Raw genomic sequence first — 21,578 nt, 5'->3', positions numbered from 1 at the left:
ACAAATAAAAACCTAATGGTCACTGTCAGCCTTATTTTTTTAAGACAAAATTAATCTACCAAATGATGTAAATAACAATAAAATTATCTAAGAATTTAAAAACTGGGATTATGTCATTGAAATGAATAGGCTTGGGAATTGGAAAGACTTGGATTTAAATACTGATGATTATCATTTAGTAAATATATGACATACAGCAAGCTATTTAACCTCGTAGAGCTGTAAGAGATTAACTAAGAAGAGTAAAATGATAAGAGTACCATTTACATCACAGAACTGTTCTGAGGATTAAGTGAAAATACGTTTAAATTACCTAGCATGGTCTCTGGCCCATCAAAGGTATCCAATAAATATCTGCTCCTTTCCCAACCAATTAGAAGAGTGCTGGATTTGCAGTAGATTTCTGTTGTGTCAACCTACCTGAACTAGAACTACATTCCCCAAAATCCCCTTTCCTGCATAATCCTAAATTAACTTGAATTCAAGAGACATTTGGCTGGAGATTTAGAGGATGGGAGAGAAGAAGCTATATTGTGGTAAGTGAAAGAGGGCAATGTGATAGAGTATGGAATTGCTACCTTATACAGGATGGCCTAGGAAGACCACTTTAAGGAAGTAACATTTATCCCCTCATCCTGATGCCTCAAGGATGAGCTGACAGTCAAACTGGGAACAAAATGGCCCAGACAGACAGAACTGCAAATGTAAAGACTAAAAGGCAGGTCAGACCTTGGCTGGCTTAAGAAACAGAAAAGGACCCAGTATGGTCCCAGCATCTGAAGTAAAACAGAATGGCACTAGGTGATGGTACAGATTTGGGCCGAAGCCAGGCCATTAGATCTTTAATAGGCTGTGACTTTTTTTTAAAGCATGGATTTTATTCTTTTTTCAGACTATATCAAATTTATTGTTCGAATGACACTAATATAGCTGGGAGTGCTCACAGTGACATTGCACAAAACTTCCTGCCTTCTAGCTTCTATCCAAAGAGAAAGGTCTACCACTTGTTTCTTCCCCCTTTCTGGGGGAAAATCAACTACAGGCCATTTACCCAAATAAACCTCCTAATGTGATAAAAAAATTTTTTGTGTGTGGACATTTGAGTTTCTGAAACAGAAAAAGGAAGTGTTGAAAGTCCCATCCCACTTCCCCCACCTCCACTGGCCAAATTAGTCCCTGCTGCCAGGGCATTTCTGTTGCCTCTGAAATCTAGAAATAAGTATTGAAAGAAATGGCATCAAGTGTTCATGTTGAGTGATGGCACTTAGTGGGCCCCAGAACCTGACAGGTGGAGGAGCATCATTGTCTGGACAGTGTTGAGGTGTCATGGAGAATGCGAGGGCTTATCGCTGTGGTCGATCCTCACCTGGGTGCAGCGGCTATGCTGAGTCCCACCCAGGTGTTGGGCTGCAGAGGAGGGCTGCCTACACTTTGTCCAGGAGGTTTTCCAGGGCCAGGAAGGCTCTTTCAGGCCTTTGTCCTTTTGTGTTTCAGCCACCATCTGGCTGGGGTGGCTGGTGTTGCCAAAGGGATCCCCAAGCAGGATCTGCCAGTAGTCAAAAATGCACTGGGAGAAGACCTGGCTACCAGTGTTGGACCTCAGGTCAGCAGTGAAGCCAAAGGACTCATTCACAGACAGATAGGCCTTCACAAAAACATGGGGATGCTGGCCACCTGGGACTCCTCAAAAACATGAACCCACTTTCTTTTCAGGACACCAGAGAGATCACCAGCCACTTGTTTCAGACATTGAATCTCCACAAGGTAAATAGGCTCCATAAGCCGGGGCTGGGCAGTCAGCACACTGGCAAAGAGGCAGCACCTGGCTGCAGGGATGATCCATCCGGCCACCTCCAAGGTAGATGGCATCCACATGCAGGATCACATCGTGGACATCAAACTGCATACCATGCATGTTTTGAGGAAAACACAGAGCCCCCTCTTTGGTGACCCACTAGAAGCCAGCTCCAGCTACCACACTATCCTTGATCTTGTTGATATACGGCACACCCTTGGTAATGTCAGTGAGGATGTTGGGGCCAGTGCTGTCAGGCCCGAAGCACCAGATCTTGAATGCCTCAGCCACATCGCACACATACTTCTCAGCCAGATAGCAGGCTTGAGCTCCTGGTAGGCAGACACCTCACCCTTGTCAATGTCTTTGTCCAAGCTGTCAGGGAAGGGCCATGCCTTCATGAACAGAGGGTTGTGATTCTTGGGAGACGTAGACAGGCAGAGCACATTCAACTCCTCACTGGTGGTCTTGTGATATGAGACTATAGAATGAGATTTCTTGATGGGAATAAACACATGGTCCTCATCGTGCTAAAAAATGAAAAGGTCAACCTGGAAATTAAGGAAGAATCAAAAAGATTCATGGAAACTAATGAGAATGAAGATACAACCGTTCAAAATCTTTGGGATGCAGCAAAAGAAGTCCTGAGGGGGAAATACATCACAATACAAGCATCCATTCAAAAGCTGGAAAGAACTCAAATACAAAAGCTCACCTTACACATAAAGGAGCTAGAGAAAAGCAGCAAATGGACCCACCCCCAGCAGAAGACAGTTAATTAAAATTCGAGCAGAACTAAATGAAATCGAGACCAAAAGAACTGTGGAACAGATCAACAGAACCAGGAGTTGGTTCTTTGAAAGAATTAATAAGATAGATAAACCATTAGCCAACCTTATTAAAAAGAAGAGAGAGAAGACTCAAATTAATAAAATCATGAATGAGAAAGGAGAGATCACTACCAACACCAAGGAAATACAAACGATTTTAAAAACATATTATGAACAGCTATACGCCAATAAATTAGGAAATCTAGAAGAAATGGACGCATTCCTGGAAAGCCAAAAAACTAACAAAACTGGAACAGGAAGAAATAGAAAACCTGAACAGGCCAATAACCAGGGAGGAAATTGAAGCAGTCATCAAAAACCTCCCTAGACACAAGAGTCCAGGGCCAGATGGCTTCCCAGGGGAATTCTATCAAACGTTTAAAGAAGAAATCATACCTATTCTACTAAAGCTGTTTGGAAAGATAGAAAGAGATGGAGTACTTCCAAATTCGTTCCATGAGGCCAGCATCACCTTAATTCCAAAACCAGACAAAGACCCCACCAAAAAGGAGAATTACAGACCAATATCCCTGATGAACATGGATGCAAAAATTCTCAACAAGATACTAGCCAATAGGATCCAACAACACATTAAGAAAATTATTCACCATGACCAAGTAGGATTTATCCCCGGGACACAAGGCTGGTTCAACACTCGTAAAACCATCAATGTGATCCATCATATCAGCAAGAGAAAAACTAAGAACCATATGATCCTCTCATTAGATGCAGAGAAAGCATTTGACAAAATACAGCATCCATTCCTGATCAAAACACTTCAGAGTGTTGGGATAGAGGGAACTTTCCTCGACATCTTAAAAGCCATCTACGAAAAGCCCACAGCAAATATCATTCTCAGTGGGGAAGCACTGGGAGCCTTTCCCCTAAGATCAGGGACAAGATAGGGATGTCCACTCTCACCACTGCTATTCAACATAGTACTGGAAGTCCTCGCCTCAGCAATCAGACAACAAAAAGACATTAAAGGCATTCAAATTGGCAAAGAAGAAGTCAAACTCTCCCTCTTCGCTGATGACATGATACTCTACATAGAAAACCCAAAAGCCTCCACCCCAAGATTGCTAGAACTCATACAGCAATTTGGTAGTGTGGCAGGATACAAAATCAATGCCCAGAAATCAGTGGCATTTCTATACACTAACAATGAGACTGAAGAAAGAGAAATTAAGGAGTCAATCCCATTTACAATTGCACCCAAAATCATAAGATACCTAGGAATAAACCTAACCAAAGAGGTAAAGGATCTATACCCTAAAAACTATAGAACACTTCTGAAAGAAATTGAGGAAGACACAAAGAGATGGAAAAATATTCCATGCTCATGGACTGGCAGAATTAATATTGTAAAAATGTCAATGTTACCCAGGGCAATTTACACGTTTAATGCAATCCCTATCAAAATACCATGGACTTTCTTCAGAGAGTTAGAACAAATTATTTTAAGATTTGTGTGGAATCAGAAAAGACCCCGAATAGCCAGGGGAATTTTAAAAAAGAAAACCATAGCTGGGGGCATCACAATGCCAGATTTCAGGTTGTACTACAAAGCTGTGGTCATCAAGTCAGTGTGGTACTGGCACAAAAACAGACACATAGATCAATGGAACAGAATAGAGAACCCAGAAGTGGACCCTGAACTGTATGGTCAACTAATATTCGATAAAGGAGGAAAGACTATCCATTGGAAGAAAGACAGTCTCTTCAATAAATGGTGCTGGGAAAATTGGACATCCACATGCAGAAGAATGAAACTGGACCACTCTCTTGCACCATACACAAAGATCAACTCAAAATGGATGAGAGATCTAAATGTGAGACAAGAGTCCATCAAAATCCTAGAGGAGAACACAGGCAACACCCTTTTTGAACTTGGCCACAGTAACTTCTTGCAAGATACATCCACGAAGGCAAAAGAAACAAAAGCAAAAATGAACTATTGGGACTTCATCAAGATAAGAAGCTTTTGCACAGCAAAGGATACAGTCAACAAAACTAAAAGACAACCTACAGAATGGGAGAAGATATTTGCAAATGACATATCAGATAAAGGGCTAGTTTCCAAAATCTATAAAGAACTTATTAAACTCAACACCAAAGAAACAAACAATCCAATCATGAAATGGGCAAAAGACATGAACAGAAATCTCACAGAGGAAGACATGGACATGGCCAACATGCACATGAGAAAATGCTCTGCATCACTTGCCATCAGGGAAATACAAATCAAAACCACAATGAGATACCACCTCACACCAGTGAGAATGGGGAAAATTAACAAGGCAGGAAACAACAAATGTTGGAGAGGATGCGGAGAAAAGGGAACCCTCTTACACTGTTGGTGGGAATGTGAACTGGTGCAGCCACTCTGGAAAACTGTGTGGAGGTTCCTCAAAGAGTTAAAAATAGACCTGCCCTACGACCCAGCAATTGCACTGTTGGGGATTTACCCCAAAGATTCAGATGCAATGAAACGCCGGGACACCTGCACCCCGATGTTTCTAGCAGCAATGTCCACAATAGCCAAACTGTGGAAGGAGCCTCAGTGTCCATCAAAAGATGAATGGATAAAGAAGATGTGGTTTATGTATACAATGGAATATTACTCAGCCATTAGAAACGACAAATACCCACCATTTGCTTCAACGTGGATGGAACTGGAGGGTATTATGCTGAGTGCAGTAAGTCAATCGGAGAAGGACAAATAGTGTATGTTCTCATTCATTTGGGGAATATAAATAATAGTGAAAGGGAATATAAAGGAAGGGAGAAGAAATGTGTGGGAAATATCAGGAAGGGAGACAGAACATAAAGACTCCTAACTCTGGGAAACGAACTAGGGGTGGTGGAAGGGGAGGAGGGCGGGGGGTGGGGGGGAATGGGTGACGGGCACTGAGGGGGACACTTGACGGGATGAGCACTGGGTGTTTTTCTGTATGTTGGTAAATTGAACACCAATAAAAATTAATTTATAAATATAAAAAAATTTAAAAATAAAAAATAAAATAAATAAAAAAAAAACACATGGTCCTCCTCCAGGGCCTCCTCCAGGTGCAGCTCCCCAACCCCCAAGATGATGTGCTCCTCTGATTCCTCAATAATGCACTGCACCATGGGGTCCAAGTTGGCCAGTGTTTTAGACCCTCCACTAGCTCGAGAAGGTCGGCTGAATTCTTGGCCTTCACAACAACCCAAACAACAAAGCTTATGCTGAACTTCATAACCTACACATTGTGGGCATGCTCAAAGGTGGTAACAGTGCTGGTCTTCACCAGGAACTAGTCCACACCCACCAGAGCCACAACATTCCTACCAGGCACATCTTCAATGGGCTCCACATAATGGCCCATCATCAGAATTATCCTCTAGATGGGCTTCAGGTACTGGTCCTCCTTCTTCCCAAGGGTGTAGTTGGACCGCACAATCTGGACCTTCAGGCCAGTGGACACCATTCCCGAGAACACATAGCCGAAGGCACAGAACCAACCATTGTCAGAGGTCAGCACCATTTTGGCAATGTACATCATAAGGGGGCATTTGGGGTCACAGTTTTAATGCCCATGGCTGCCTCTTCATCTGGGGCCCCTTAATACAGGAGCTCACAGCAGTATTTCTGGGCTGTTATGGGAAAGGCCAAATGGATGGTGATCATCTGCAGCAACGCATCCTTGGCTGGTAGCCCGTGGTACATCACAGCCTTCAAAAACGGTTTGCCTTCTTTGTCTTTGTCTTCACTGTCCAGCTTGATGTCCAGCTTTTTTAAAAAGATTTTATTTATTTATTCATGAGAGACACAGAGAGAGAGAGGCAGAGACATATGCAGAGGGAGAACCAGGTTCCTCGCAGGGAGCCCGATGTGGGACTCGAACCTCAACCAGGGATCATGCCCTGAGCCAAAGGCAGACACTCAACCACTGAGCCACCCAGGCATCCTGATGTCCAGCTTTTTAATCAGCTTTACCTTCTCCTCTTTCTTGAAATTCAAGATAGCATCAGACACCTTGAAAACAGGGTCCAAGATGAGTCTGAAGAATATTGATGGTACCTTCTTGCCATCAGAGCTGGTGGCTGACTTGCTGAATTTGCCATTGGCTGGATCAAAATACTGGTCATCTTGCAGCTTCTTCATCATGTTCTCCACTTTCTTGGCCAACTCAGTGGGCCCCAGCTGGCCCTCACCCTTAGCAGCAAATTTGGCCACATATATCTCTGCAAACTGCTTCAAGATGAAGGTCCAATCATGGAGTCCAGACCTAAAGCCAACAGCCTCAAGTACAGAGTCAATCATAATGCTGCCCAGGAGGCCACTCTCACCCTTCCTGTAGGTGGAAATGATGATACTGACATCCTCCATAATGTGCTGGAAGGTCTGGCAGAGCTTCTCAGGCTCCAGCTGCAGCTCCACCAGAGCCGAGTCCATCTTATTCATCATCAGCATAGGTTTAATATGCTCAGCAATGGCCTGCTGCAGCACCATCTCTGTCTTCACACATACACTGGACACGTAGTCCACCACCACCATGTCTTGGTGGACTTGGTCACCTCTGAGGAGAAGTCCACATGCCCAGGGGAGTTCAGAAGGTTGGTGAGAGAGCCGGAGCCATCCTTGCTCTGTTTGATAAAGTTCAAGTCGATCTCTGAGACTAATAGAAGAGGGAGATAGCCATTGACTTGATGGTGATGTGGCGCTCCTGCTCGTCCTTCCAGATGTTAGTGAAGCAGGTCTCCCCAGCACAGGATACCGGCCTTGCACACCAGCGAGTCCATCAGTGCAGATTTGCCATGGTCCTTGTAGACAATGATGGACTTGTTTCAAATGTTGGCCTTCTTATCCATGATGGCCTAGATCTGGTCTACTGTGAAGTTCACCGTGGTGGCGAATGGTGGTGGACTCACCCAGGCAGATCTGAGCTATGTGAGTCACACCGAGGATGGTGTTCATAATGATGGAAGATTTTAATCTTTTTTTTTTTTTTTTTTTTTGAGAGAGAGAGAGTTGTTCTGTTTTGGTTGTTTGTTTGTTTAGGATTTTATTCTATATGTAAAGATCCTTGATGGGTTGGGGATAGGGATGGCATAATGTGACATAATCCTTTTAATGTTTTTTGAAAGATCACTTGTTTCATATCTTTTAAACTGCCAAATATTTTTTAGGTTGAATAATAAATATCAAGTGTTAGAGAATATAAGGAAACAAGAAATCTCAGAACTGGTGGGAATGTTCTGTCATTTTAGAGAGCAGTTTGATAGTTTCAGGTAAAATTAAAAATGTAGTACTATATGATCCAGCACTTACATTCATTCCTGGAATCTTTTTTTTTTATTGGAGTTCAATTTGCCAACATATAGCATATCACCCAGTGCTCATCCCATCAAGTGCCCCACTCAGTGCCCATTACCAAATCACCCCAACCCTCCCCACCTCCCCTTCCACTACCCCTTGTTCATTTCCCAGAGTTAGGAGTCTCTCATGTGCTGTCACCCTCTCTGATATTTTCACTCTCATTCCTGGAATCTGACAAATTCTTGACTATTGCACAAGAAGACATGTCCAAGGCTGCATATAATAGCTCTCTTGATAATAATCAAATATTAAAGGCAGTGAACTATTGATCAATGAATAAATAAAATGAAGCATATCCAGCCAGTGAATTTTTATTCTATTCAATAGTCAAATGAATTTGCTTTCTATCAATATGTAAATGCTTAAAATATGCAAAGAAAAAAAGCAAAAAAATGTTAATAAAACATACAAAGCCATACTAAGCCAGACATGCTAGACTTTGTATACAAATATGGGAAATAAACATAGGAAAATGCAGACAAGGAAGACATATAACAAGTTCATCATAGTGGCAATATTAACAAAGGGAGAAAAGGAGGATAAGTGACATCAGCAAGAAATGCCAAATAAGATATCCCTCAGTTGTATCCCACATCAATGATAATTTGGGCAGCCTGGGTGGCTCAGCGGTTTAACGCTGCCTTTGGTCCAGGGCGTGATCCTGGAGACCCCGGATCGAGTCCCACATTGGGCTTCCTGCATGGAGCCTGCTTCTCCCTCTGCCTGTGTCTCTGCTTCTGTCTGTGTGTGTTTCTCATGAATGAATAAATAAAATATTTTTTTAAAAAAACAATAATTTGGCAACAATTCATAGACAAAAGTACCTTTGGGAGCACTCAATTCTGAGGAGTAAAATTGTCTTTGTTTGCAGATGACAAGAGATATATACAGAGAGAAACCTCTAGAGACTACAAAAGAACTATTAAGACTCATGAATGATTTCAGTAAAGTTACAGAAAACAACATCAACATTGAAATATCAGATGCATCTCTACACACTAACAGAATATATGAAATAGTAATAAATTTATGTAAATTTAATTTATTAATTTATTAATAAATTTAATTTATTAATTTAATTTATTTAAGTTTTTTTTATTTGGCTAGAGTCATGATCTCAGGGTCGTAAGATTGAGCCCACAATGGGTTCCGCTTTCAGCAGAGTAGGCTTGTTTCTTTGGCTCTCTCCCTCTCTTTTTGCCCCTCCCCTCACTCTCACTCTCTCTCTCAAAAAAACCTTTATTTAAAAAAGAATCTTATAGTTTGTTTCCCTCTCTCGCTCTTTTTTCCCTTTCCTGTAGATTCATCTATTTTGTTTCTTAAATTCCACATATAAGTGAAATCATATTGTATTTGTCTTTGTCTGACTTTTTTCACTTAGCATAATACATTCTAGCTCCATCCACATTATTGCAAATGGCAATATTTCATTCTTTCTGGTGGCTGAGTAATATTCCATTATATACATACACGCACACACACATACACACACGCTCGCATACACCCCACATCTTTATCTATTCATTAGTCAATGAACATTTGGGCTCTTTCCCTAATTTGGCTAATGTTTATAACACTGCTATAAACATTAGGATGCGTGTACCTCTTAGAGTCTGTATTTTGGTATCCTCTGGGTAAATACCTAATAGTGCAATTGCTAGGTCATAGGGTAGTTCTATTTTTAACTTTTTGAGGAACTTCCATACTGCTTTCCAGAGTGGCTGTACCAATTTGCATTCCCACCAACAGTGCAAGAGGGTTCCCCTTTCTCCACATCCTTGCCAACATGTGTTGTTTCTTGTGTTGTTAATTTTAGCCATTCTGACAGGCATGAGGTGGTATCTCATCATGGTTTTGATTTATATTTCCCTAAATGAATGATGTTGAGCACTTTTCCATATGTCTGCTAGCCATCTGGATGTCTTCTTTGGAAAAGTGTTTATTCATGTCTTCTGCCCATTTCTTAACTGGATTGTTTTTTGGGAGTTGAGCTTGATAAATTCTTTGTAGATTTGGATACTAACTTTTTATCAGATATGTTGCTTACAAATATCTTCTCCCATTTCATAAGCTACGTTTTAGTTTTATTGGTTGTTTCCTTTGCCGTGCAGAATCTTTTTATCTGGATGAAGTCCCAATAGTTCATTTTTGCTTTTGTTTCACTTGCCTGTGGTGATGTGTCTAGTAAGAAGTTGCTACAGCCCATGTCAGAAAGGCTGCTGCCTGTGTTGTCCTCTAGGATTTTGATGGTTTCTTGTCTCACATTTAGGTCTTTCATCCATTTTGATTTTATTTTTGTGTATGGCATAAGCTAGTGGTGAGTTTCATTCTTCTGCATGTGGCTGTCCAGTTTTCCCAACACCACTTGTTAAAGACTGTCTTTTTTCCATTAGATATTCTTTCCTGCTTTGTCAGAGATTAGTTGACCATAGAGTTGTGGGTCTATTTCTGGGTTTTTTAAGATTTTATTCATTTATTCATGAGAGACACACACAGAGAGAGAGGCAGAGGGGGAAGCAGGCTCCACGCAGGGAGCCCGATGTAGAACTCGACCCTGGGACTCCAGGATCACACCCTGAGCCAAAGGCAGATGCTTAACCGCTGAGCCACCCAGGCATCCCATTGGTTTTCTGTTCTGTTCCATTGATCTATGCGTCTTTGTGCCAGTACCATACTATCTTGGTGACTACAGCATTGTACTAGAGCTTGAAGGCCAGAATTGTGATGCCTCCAGATCTACTTTTCTTTTTCAAGATTACTTTGGCTATTTGGTGTCTTTTGTGATTCCATACAAATTTTAGGATTGTTTGTTCCAGCTCTGTGAAAAATGCTGGTGATACTTTGATAAGGATCACATTATATGTGTAGATTCCTTAGGTGATATAGACATTTTAACAATGTTTGGTCTTCCAATCCATGAGCATGGAAAATTTTTCCATTTCTTTGTGTCCTCTTCAATTTCCTTCCTAAGTGTTCTATAGTTTTCAGAGTGTACATCTTTTACCTCTTTGGTTAGATATTCTGGGTGGATAACCCCTTAATTATGATATAATGCCCTTCTTCATCAACCCAGAGGATCCTTAAGCTGGGCTGTCCATTCCCAGGTCTCTGCCCTCCTCCCCGACCAGAGCACCACCTAGCCTGCCAGCAACCCTGGTGATGGCACTGACCTCTGAAACTTGAGGTTCTGCACTCTGCTGTTTATAAAAACAAAAACTTGCAGTATTTAAACTATCTTATTTTTCAAGTCAATGGATTTGGGGAAGAGTTTTCCTTGTGTGATCCCTACACATGTTTTCACTCCTTTTTCACTTTTTTTTCCTCTCTCCCCCTCACTCCCCTCTCTATGATCAGGGCATCCTTCCCTCCACAGGGCCCATGGCTCTTTTCTCTCCCAAATCAACTCTCCACAGCTCCTACCTTCTGTGTAGTAGTCATTTTTTCTGCTTATAGATATGCAGCTTTGTTCTCTCAGTCCTTAGACCAATTTCTTGTTTAGAATGATTTGATATTTATGTATCAGTGTTCAAGGGAGGAGGCAAGCTTAAGGTTACCTTACTCCTCCATCTTAACCCTATCACCTAAAAATTTTTTAAGAAAAGGAAGGAAAGCCAGGATGGCATTAGGAAGAAGACATGAAGAAGTTTAACTTAATTAATATTATTTTACTTCTTTTAAAAAATAAGATTTGAAGTAAAAAATGCCCAAGTTTTTGTTAACATTAACTTTTATTCATTAGAGTGGTGCCAAGTTGTTATTACCATACTATACTGTAGTTTCAGTCTTATTTTATATTAAACCTAAGACTCTGGTTTCACAAAAGAGCAAGAGTAGAAGCAGAGGGCACAAAGAAGGCTATTAACATTAGTCCACGCAAAGTGAGGGTGCCTTGGATTAGGGTGGGCACATTAAAGACAGAGAGAAGCCAAAGCACTCCAGATGTATTTTAGATGATTTTCTAATAGTTTGGATAGGGATGAGGGACAGATAAGACTTGAAATGACTCCTATGTTTAGAGCTGAAACAGCTGAGAGGATGACGTTTATGAGGATTCAGAAAGCCTAAGGAGGAAGGGGTGGTAGGGAAGGATGTTAAAAACCCAGAGTTTAACTAAACTGTACCTAGTAAGTCTGAGGAGCCAATTAGACTAAGTGGAAGTGTCAAGCATGCATATCTGAGCCTGGCGTTCAAGGGAGAGGTCAGGGCTGGAGATCAAACTGGGAAGTTATCAATTTATAGTGGTATCTAAGCTATAAGACCGGATGAGGTTAAGAGAGAAAATATGGAAAAGGAGAAAGGCAGGAATGAACCCAAGGCATTCCTACACTCTCCTAGTAGGTCTAGAGAAGTTAGTGAAGGAAAGGTGGAAAATCTTGAAGTAAAACCAGGAAAGTGTGGTATCATTGAAATAAATATAGGAATAAGTTAAATGAAAATAAAGGTAAATTGATTTGGCAACATAGTCATTGGTGACTTTGACAAGAACAGTATATAACAGAAGAGTAGAGGCAAAAACCAGTAGAATGATGAATGAATGAACTTTTCCATTTATTTGAAAAGTTTCATAATATAACTTAATTTTCATTTTAATATTAACTCTTAGATGGGAAATAAGAAAATGGAGACAGCAGGAATAGACAACTCAAGAAGTTTTGCTCAGAAAACGAGTACAGATGGGGTTGTGACTACAGAGGAAATTGGTGTCAAGGAAGATGTGGTGTTTGGTTTGCTCTTCTTCATTTCAAGATGGAAGATATTTGAGCATGTGCTTGTAGGCCTTCAGGAATGATCCAGTAGTATAGGACAGACTGAAGATATAGGAAGGAAAAAAAGATGGCTGCAGGAACAGAGGTCTAACGAAGATGAGAAGAGGAAAGGATTCTAGCACACGTTGAAGGATGCTTCTTCCACTGTAACAAAAGACAGAATGTCAGTACAGGGGCAGAGAAACTTGAATATTTGGCTCTGGAGAAATAATAGTGCTCCTGAATGATGCAGTAAGGTCACTGACCAACCAAGGAGGAAAGGATATGAGGCAGGAGGTTTGAGAAGAAGGAAACCTAAGAATTTATCACCACAGACCTCTCCTTTAAAAAAAAAAAATTATTTATTTTTAGAGAGAGAAAAAGAGAAAGCACAAGCAGGGGAAAAGACCGAGTGGAAAAGGAGAGAGAGAATCTCAGGCAGACTCCCCCCACTGAGCATAGAGCCCTCTACCTCACAATCTCAAAATCATGACCTGAACTGAAATCAAGAGTCTAACACTTAACTGAATGAGCCACCTAGGCACCCCATCCACACACCTCTTCTTTTAGAATAAAAAAGGCTAGAGAAAACTCTCCAAACAAAAAGGAAATGAAAAAAGAAGGAAACTTTGAACATGAAGAAAGAAGAAAGAACTACCAGCTAAATTATGGTACATAGACTACTTCTACACTGAAGTGGTCTAAATTATAATTGATACGGAAGCAAAAGTTATAGAATCTTGTGGTTCTGATATAGATTCCACTAATGGAGAGGAAATATTTAAGACAACTACATTATAAATAGGAGAGAATAAAGAGACATAAAAAGAGGTAAGATTTCTATAGTCCCCTCAAACTAGTAAAATAACATCAATAGACTGCAATAAGTTATGTGTATACATAATGTAATATCTAGAGCAGCCACTAAAAAAAATCTATACAAGATACAGTCAAAAACACATACATAAATCAAAATGGAATTCTCTAAAATGTTCAAGCATCCCATAGGAAGGCAGGAAAAAGAAAACAGAATAAAGAGGAAACAAAAATAAAATGGCAGGCTTATTAACATATCAACATGTCAATATTTACATATCAATAATTACATTAAATGTAAATTATTTTAATGTACTAATGAAAAGACTAAGATTGGCAGAGTGGATTTTGAAACCTGACCCAACTATATGTTATCTACAAGAAATTCACTGCAAATGTAATGATATTGGCAGATTGAAAGTAAAATAATAGAAAACTATATATCATGCAACAGTAACCAAGGAAAGCAGGGGTAGACTTTAGGGCAAATAAAATTACCAAAGTTGGGGAAGGACATTATATAACGATAAAAGGGTCAATTCACCCAGAAGACAGCAATTCTAAATGTGTATACACAAAACAGGAGAGCTGTAAGATGTGCAAAACAAAACCTGAAAAGAGAAAGAGACAAATTTTCGATCATAGTTGGAGACTTCAACTCTCCCCTCTCTCAGCAATTTATAAAACTAGACAGAAAATATGATATAAAAGAACTCCACCGAACACCTGGGTGGCTCAGTGGTTGAGCATCTGCCTTCAGCCCAGGGCGTGATCCTGGAGAACTGGGATCGAGTCCCACAACGGGCTCCCTGCATGGAGCCTGCTTCTCTCTCTGCCTGTGTCTCTGCCTCTCTCTCTCTCTCTCCCTCTCTCTCTCTCTCTCTCTGTCTTTCATGAATAAATAAGTAAAATATTTTAAAAAATAACTCAACAATACATTCATCCAACAAGATCTAATCAATATTTATGGAACACTCCACCCAATAATGGCAGAATGCATGTTTTTCAAGGGCTCATGGAACAAATTCCAAGACAGATCATGTTTGAGCTATAAAATAAACCTCAAAAATTTAAGAGAATTAATATATTAAGAGTGTACTCAACAACCATAATGGAATAAAACTAAAGTTCAATAACAGAAAGATAAAGAAAAAATCCTAAAATACTCGGAAACTAAACAACACACTTCCAAATAATCCTTAGGTCAAAGATTAAATCTCAAAAAAAAAACCAAAGATGAAATCTCAAGGAAATAAAAAAAATAATTGAACTGAATGAAAATAAAAACACAAACTATCAAAAGGTGTGGAGCACAGCTAGAACAGTGTTTAGAGGAAATTTTATAGCACTAAAAGTAACAGTATAAAATCAATAATCTAGGCTCCCAACTCAAGAACCAAAACACGTAAACTAAAATAATCCCAAGGCAAGTGGAAGGAATGACATAATACAGAGCAGAAATCAATGACATTGAAACCAGTAAAACATTAAGGAAAAATCAATGAAACAAGCAGCTGTTTCTTTGAATAGATTGATAAAACTGATAAATTTCTAACAAAACTAAGGAGGAAAAAAAGACAACACACAAGTTACCAATATCAGGAATTAAATAGGGGAGATCACTGCAGACCATGCAAACATCAAAAAAAGTAAAGGAACACACAAAGAACTCCTCATACATACATAATAGGTAAAATGGCCCACTTTTTCAAGAAACACAAACTGTGACAATTCACCCAATACAAAATAAGTAATTGGAATACCCTTGTAATTGTTGAGAAAATTGAATTCATAATTCAAAAACTACAAAAAAAAAAAAAAAGGAATATCCAGGCCCAGAGGGTTTCACTGGAGAATCCTACCAAATATTTAAGGAAGAATTAATACCAGTTGTACACAATATCTTCTAGAAAATAGGAAGATACACTTTCTAATTCATTTTATGAAGCCAGTATTACCCTACTGTCAAATCCAGACAAAACAATACAAAAAAATAAAACTGCCAACCTATATCCCTTATGAGAACAGATGCAAAAACCTTTAATGTAATATTAGCAAACAGAATTCAACAGTTTGTTAAAAGAATGATACACCATGATTAAGCAGGATTTTTTTCCAGGGATGCAAAGCTGTTTCAATATTCAAAAATCAATGTAATCCACACATTAGCAGGTTAAGAAGGTAAATAACATGATCAATCAGTGTAGAAAAGGCATTGGGCAAAATCTAATACCCAGTCATGATTTTTTTTTAATCTCAGAAAACTAAGAATAGAGGAAAACATCCTCAAATTGGTAAAGATCATATTTAAAAAAAAAAACTATAGCTAACATCATATTTACTGGGAAAAAATTGAATGTGCGTTCTCCCTCAGATCAGGAATGAGATGAGGATGTCTGCTCTTGGCACTCTAACTCAAAATAATGCTATAGGTTCTAACCAGTGCAGTAAGGCAAGAAAAGGCATACCTATGAAAAAGAATTAAAACTAACCCTATTTGCAGATCACATGATTATCTACATAGAAAAACCCAAGGAATTAAAAAAAAGAAAAAACCCTCCAAGAACTAATAGATTAATTCAACAAGATGAGCAGATACTAGATAAACAGAAAAATCTCAATTATGGTTCCACATACACCAATGAACACATGGATACTGAATTTAAAAACACAATACCATTTAAAATCTCTCAAAAAAATTAATACTGAGGTATAAACCTAATAAAACATACAGGACTTGAATGCTCAAAAATACACAATGCTAATAAAAGAAATCAAAGAAGTCTAAATAAATGGAGAGGCATACAATTATTTATGGATTGGAACACTCAGCATGATAAAGATGTCAACTCTCTCCAAGATGACATATAGTTTAATGTAATTCCTACCAAAATCCTGGCAATATTTTTTGCAGATATAAGCCAGATTATAAAATTTATATAGAAAAACAAAAGAAGGGATCCCTGGGTGGCGCAGCGGTTTGGCACCTGCCTTTGGCCCAGGGCGCGATCCTGGAGACCCGGGATCGAATCCCACATCAGGCTCCCGGTGCATGGAGCCTGCTTCTCCCTCTGCCTGTGTCTCTGCCTCTCTCTCTCTCTCTGTGACTATCATAAATAAATAAAAAATTTAAAAAAAAAGAAAAACAAAAGAACTAGAATAATTAGAACTAATTTTTAAAATATATTTCTTTCATTTATTTATTTTAGAGAGAGAGTGAGTGAGAGAAAGAGCACAAATGCACAAGTGAGGGAAGGGGTAGAGGAAGAAGGAGAAGCAGACTCCCCACTAAGCAGGAAGCCCGATGAAGGATTCCATCCCAGGACCCTGGGACCATGACCTGAGGCAGATAGACGCCTAACTGGCTGAGCCACCCAGATACTCCTAAAACTATTTTTGAAAAAAAGAAGAGATTGGGAAGAATCAGTCTACCCAATTTCAAGACTAATATATATATCTACAATAATCAAGACCATGTGCTTTTATACAGAAAAAGATCAGCTTTGTCCTAGATAGGGTGGATGAAAGAAGAGAGATCACACACATGATATGCTACTTGACCTTGGCCAAAAGTTTGAGATGCTCTAAATGCAGAAACATTGGAGATATTTTTTTTCAATATTTTATTTATTTATTCATGAGAGACACAGAGAGAGAGAGGCAGAGACATAGGCAGAGAGAGAAGCAGGCTCCATGCAGGGAGCCCAATGTGGGACTCGATCCCAGGACTTCAGGACTACGCCCTGGGTAGAAGGCAGATGCTCAACCGCTGAGCCATCCACGGATCCCCCTTGAAGATATTTCAACAGTGTGATTATACATTCAGTGAGTTTATATAACATGGTATACCTGAATAAAAAACAAAACATCAAGTCTCTCATTTGTCTTTGAAACTAAAGAACAAATATCTGTATTTTTCATTTGCTCTTAAATTGTTCATTAAGTTTGCTTTAGGAAAAAAAAAAAAAGTAGAAGCGTGAATTCCATAGAAAAGAAAAAGCTAGTTGTTCTACAAATATCCAGATGGATGAGTATGCTGATTTCAATAGAGAAGACAAATATAAATGTACCTTGTGGGGAATTAGAAATTTGATTAGATTTACTAGATGTAAATTAAATTTCTACCTCTAATAAGATGGTAAGGCACATATTAAGGGAGAAACTGCAAAGAAACTACACTGGTTATATTTTATAGGGTTTTTTCCCTTACAGTACTGACAAAGATTTGCAGCTGAAGAAAATGCAAAAGCGCATTTATGTTACCTCACCACAAGTCTGAAGATGAAAAGAGCTGATAGAGGACCAGTCTGTCTGTACTTAGTGGCACTAAGAAACTAGAAGGAACCCAAGCATTCTTGTGGAGGTTGATAAATCAGAACCATACCCATGTCAGATAATCAATCCTAGACTATTCCCTGAAGGAAGAATCAGAACCATCTGCTCCAAATCTAAGGAACATGGCACCCAACAGCTTGTTTATGATCCAAACCCCTCACGGTTCCTCAGGAGGCTTTTTTCAGACTCACCTACCCCTGAAACTTTCAAAGCACCTATGGCCTGTGTCCCAGCAGGTCACCTGCCTGCACACTAAAATCCTGGAGGACCAGTGAAGACAGCTTCTGGAGGAGAAACCAAGACCCAGGCAAAGATTTTCCCTCAGACTCTTCTGTAGCCATGAGCCTTAGTCTGTGGTTGGAGCCCTCCCTCCAGAGCATCAGTTTTCATTTATGGAAAAATGGAATCAAAGACTAGATCTCAGGCTTTCAGCACCTTCTCCTGACACTGGCCATGACTCAGACAAATCAGACCAAAGTTTACCTAATGCCTCAGCGGACACCTGGGGCAGTAGCCAAGAGATGGCGCAATAGCCCCAGCCTCACAAGAACTGAGTAGCTCCAGATCTAACTACAATGACAGAGTATGATTCCCAGCCCCAGGATATCCTGGGCATCAGGCAGCTGGAAAGGCCTCTGTGCCCCTCACCTCTGTTATCCCCAGGACCTCCCCAGAACTCTCAGGTCCAGGGAATTCCCTCAGTTTGAACCTCAGAGGTACCCAGCAAGTGCACAGATGCTGCCTCCCAACCCTCCCCCACATGTTCAGAGGAACTGTCATTACCACCATTCTTGAGATCCCTGTTACCAGGTGCCATGTGGCCATGACTACCCTCGAGCAGCTTACCAGCAGCCGGTCCAGCTGGCTGTACTCAGGCATGAGGACCCACACCCTGTGCAGAAGGCCAGCCTCAACTACCCCAGCCCCTGAGACCAAGATGAGAGGCCCACACAAAGAGATCCCTCCTCCCCAGGGCTCCCAAGGGATCAACTGTATAACAGCCATGTAATCAAGCTAGAGTTCCTGAGGAGTCCTTGGCGTGTCCTACAGAGCTGAGATCACCAGATCCCCAGGTTCCATCTCCAGCTGCTGTCCCTAGACCCTCTAGTAACCTTCCAGCCAGAGGAACTCTGAAAACAAGCAATTCGCCAGAAGAATTACAGAAAGTCTTTACCACTTATTTTATGGATACAGCCATGGAGGTGATGAAATTTGTGAACTTTTTATTGGTAAATGGCTTCCAAACTGCTTTTGACATATTTGAGGACAGAATCCAAGGCATTGATATCATTTAGTGGGTGGAACGCCTCCTTAATGATAACAATTATAGCAACCAGCCCCAAATATAAACACGATGTAGAAGATGCTGAGTTACAGCTGGACAAGGATGAGCATGGCTTACATACTAAATATATTCATCGAATGATGCAGATGGAGTTTGTAAAACAAAGAAGCATGAGTTTCAGATTCATCCCCGAACACTAAGAAGGAGCATATACCCACCTGGCTTCAGAATACTCAGGTCTACAGCTGGCTCAAGAATAAGAAAAACATCCTGCTGCAGCTGCTCAGAGAGGAAGAATACCCCCCCTCCCTGGGGGCCTCTGTCCACCTTCCCCAGACCCCTAGGGCCTTGCCATGGGAGCTGGGAGGGAGCTGTCCTGGCAAGCACTCTTCCAGCAGAAGCTGTCCCGTTTCCAGGCCCCCTCAGAGGGTTCCTCCCCACCCCCCCAGAAGACCTGCACTGCAGAGGACTCTTCCTGCCTGAAACCTCCACAGACAGAGGCCTTTCATTTTTTTTTTTAAGATTTTATTTATTTATTCATAGAGACAGAGAGAGAGAGAAAGAAAGAAAGAAAGAAAGAAAGAAAGAAAGAAAGAAAGAAAGAAAGAGAGGCAGAGACAGAAGCAGGCACCATACAGAGAGCCTGACGTGGGACTCAATCCAGGGTCTCCAGGATCACGCCCTAGGCTGCAGGTAGCACTAAACCGCTGCGCCACTGGAGCTGCCCAACAGAGGCCTTTCAAACAGAGGCCATGGCTGCTCTGTATTCCCTACTTCTGACACCCCCAGCATGTTGCTCCTGAGTCTGATGTGTGCATTCTGGGCCTCCCCCTGCTTAGCAAGTAGATAATAAAAATGATGCTACAGTAAATGTAAATAACCACAAACACCCTCCCGTTGCTTAAAGCTACTTACAGGAGTTAGCCAGGTGCTCCTGTGTCCTCAGACCAACCTGATTCATGTACAAATAATAAAGTGTTTACTTTTGTAAAAAAGGGGAGGGAGGAAGAAAGAGAGAAAGAGAAAGAAAAAAGAAAACTGATAGAATTGAGAAATTTGTCTTTCAAAAATAGCTATCATCTTTCTAAAAACAAGCTGGGATTGAAGAAACCTGGTGACAGACCCTCTGGCCTCCCTACTCCCGTGTTACACAAAGGTCTGGGGAAGGCCAAGAAATGGATCACCTGATTTGCAGGTTGCTAAGGCCTTGCTAAACAAGGCAGGCAGGCATCAAAGGCTGCTCTTTAAGCCTTAAGCACATTTGAAACAGAATTTTTCTCAAATTTCAAGATCCCTCCGGAAATGCCTAGTGGGTTTGGTAAATAAAGCTCAGATTGCTGGGCCCCACCCCAGGTGTATCTGATTCCTAGGTCTGGGGTAGGGCCTGAGAGTCTGCATTTCTAACAAGTTCACAGATGCTGCTAGCCCAGGGACCACACTTGCAGAGCCACTGAGTAGAGGAATTTACGCACCTGTTTGGTACTTAAGGAAATTATAACAAGAAAAAGTTTCTCTGGAGATGTGCTGGTATGCTTCCCTTTATCAGATACAGTGTGTTTCCTTTCCAGGAAGCTCAGAACTATATTTTTAAGATCAATTATATTGAAATATCAACTGAAGTTTGAGGTACATCTATATTCCTGCCCTTCAGTGGCTTCTCTTTTTATTGAAAAATCTGGTTCTTTTAAGAAGACAGGGTAGAATGAATGAACGAACAAATGAATGAACAAACAAACTCTCATTGAACTTTATTTCTGGGCTAGAAAATAGGATTTGGAAGCCAGCAGTACTCACTAACTATAAGCCTTAAAACTTGATATTACCTTCATAAAACTCCAACTGCCAAGCAACTGTCCCACACGCTTCCACTATTCCCCTCCAATAAGCTAGAGAAAGGGCCAATGAAAAAAGTTCAGGATGTCCACGTGGGCTTTGATTTGAAGCCAGTTCACCCTGCCAATCACACACCTGGCCTGACTTCCAAGAATGAGGCAGATGATGCATTAATGCATCGATGACATAGCTCTGGCCCAGTACTTAGCTCGTGAGCCACAAAGCCAGGTTCCCAATGACGGCCTCTTACTGCACTGGCTGCTGCAAGGTTCTATTCAAAACCAGCTTTTGAATTCTCCATTGAGACATTTTCTCTGGGCCTACTCTCTACAGAAGACAGCCACAGCAACAGCAGCCTCAAGTGAGAGTCAGGCCCCTCAGTCATTCCCCAAAAACCAGTCACAGCTTTGGCAAGGATCCTACCACCTGCCAGGCTCTTCATCAGCCTCTGTTCCAGATGCATGGTCCCTTCAGCAACACCACTGTTCCTCTTATTCACACAAAACACGTGCACACAAATGCATATGCACACATACACACTCTTTCTAGGGCTGCTTTACAAACTGCTGGGTAGAAG

General features: G+C 40.7%; 2 pseudogenes; one reads left to right on the top strand and one right to left on the bottom strand.

Annotated features, from left to right (window-relative positions):
• Positions 1-1,424: 1,424 nt before the first annotated feature.
• Positions 1,425-11,425, bottom strand: LOC112932558 (elongation factor 2-like; annotated as a pseudogene).
• A 1,180-nt stretch (positions 11,426-12,605) lies between these two features.
• Positions 12,606-19,651, top strand: LOC112932557 (E3 ubiquitin ligase TRAF3IP2 pseudogene; annotated as a pseudogene).
• Positions 19,652-21,578: the final 1,927 nt, after the last annotated feature.

This window comes from Vulpes vulpes, chromosome 11, assembly GCF_048418805.1.
Source record: "Vulpes vulpes isolate BD-2025 chromosome 11, VulVul3, whole genome shotgun sequence".
In the NCBI taxonomy this organism is placed as follows: Eukaryota; Metazoa; Chordata; class Mammalia; order Carnivora; family Canidae; genus Vulpes; species Vulpes vulpes.
This window is presented reverse-complemented; position numbering and strand designations above follow the sequence as displayed.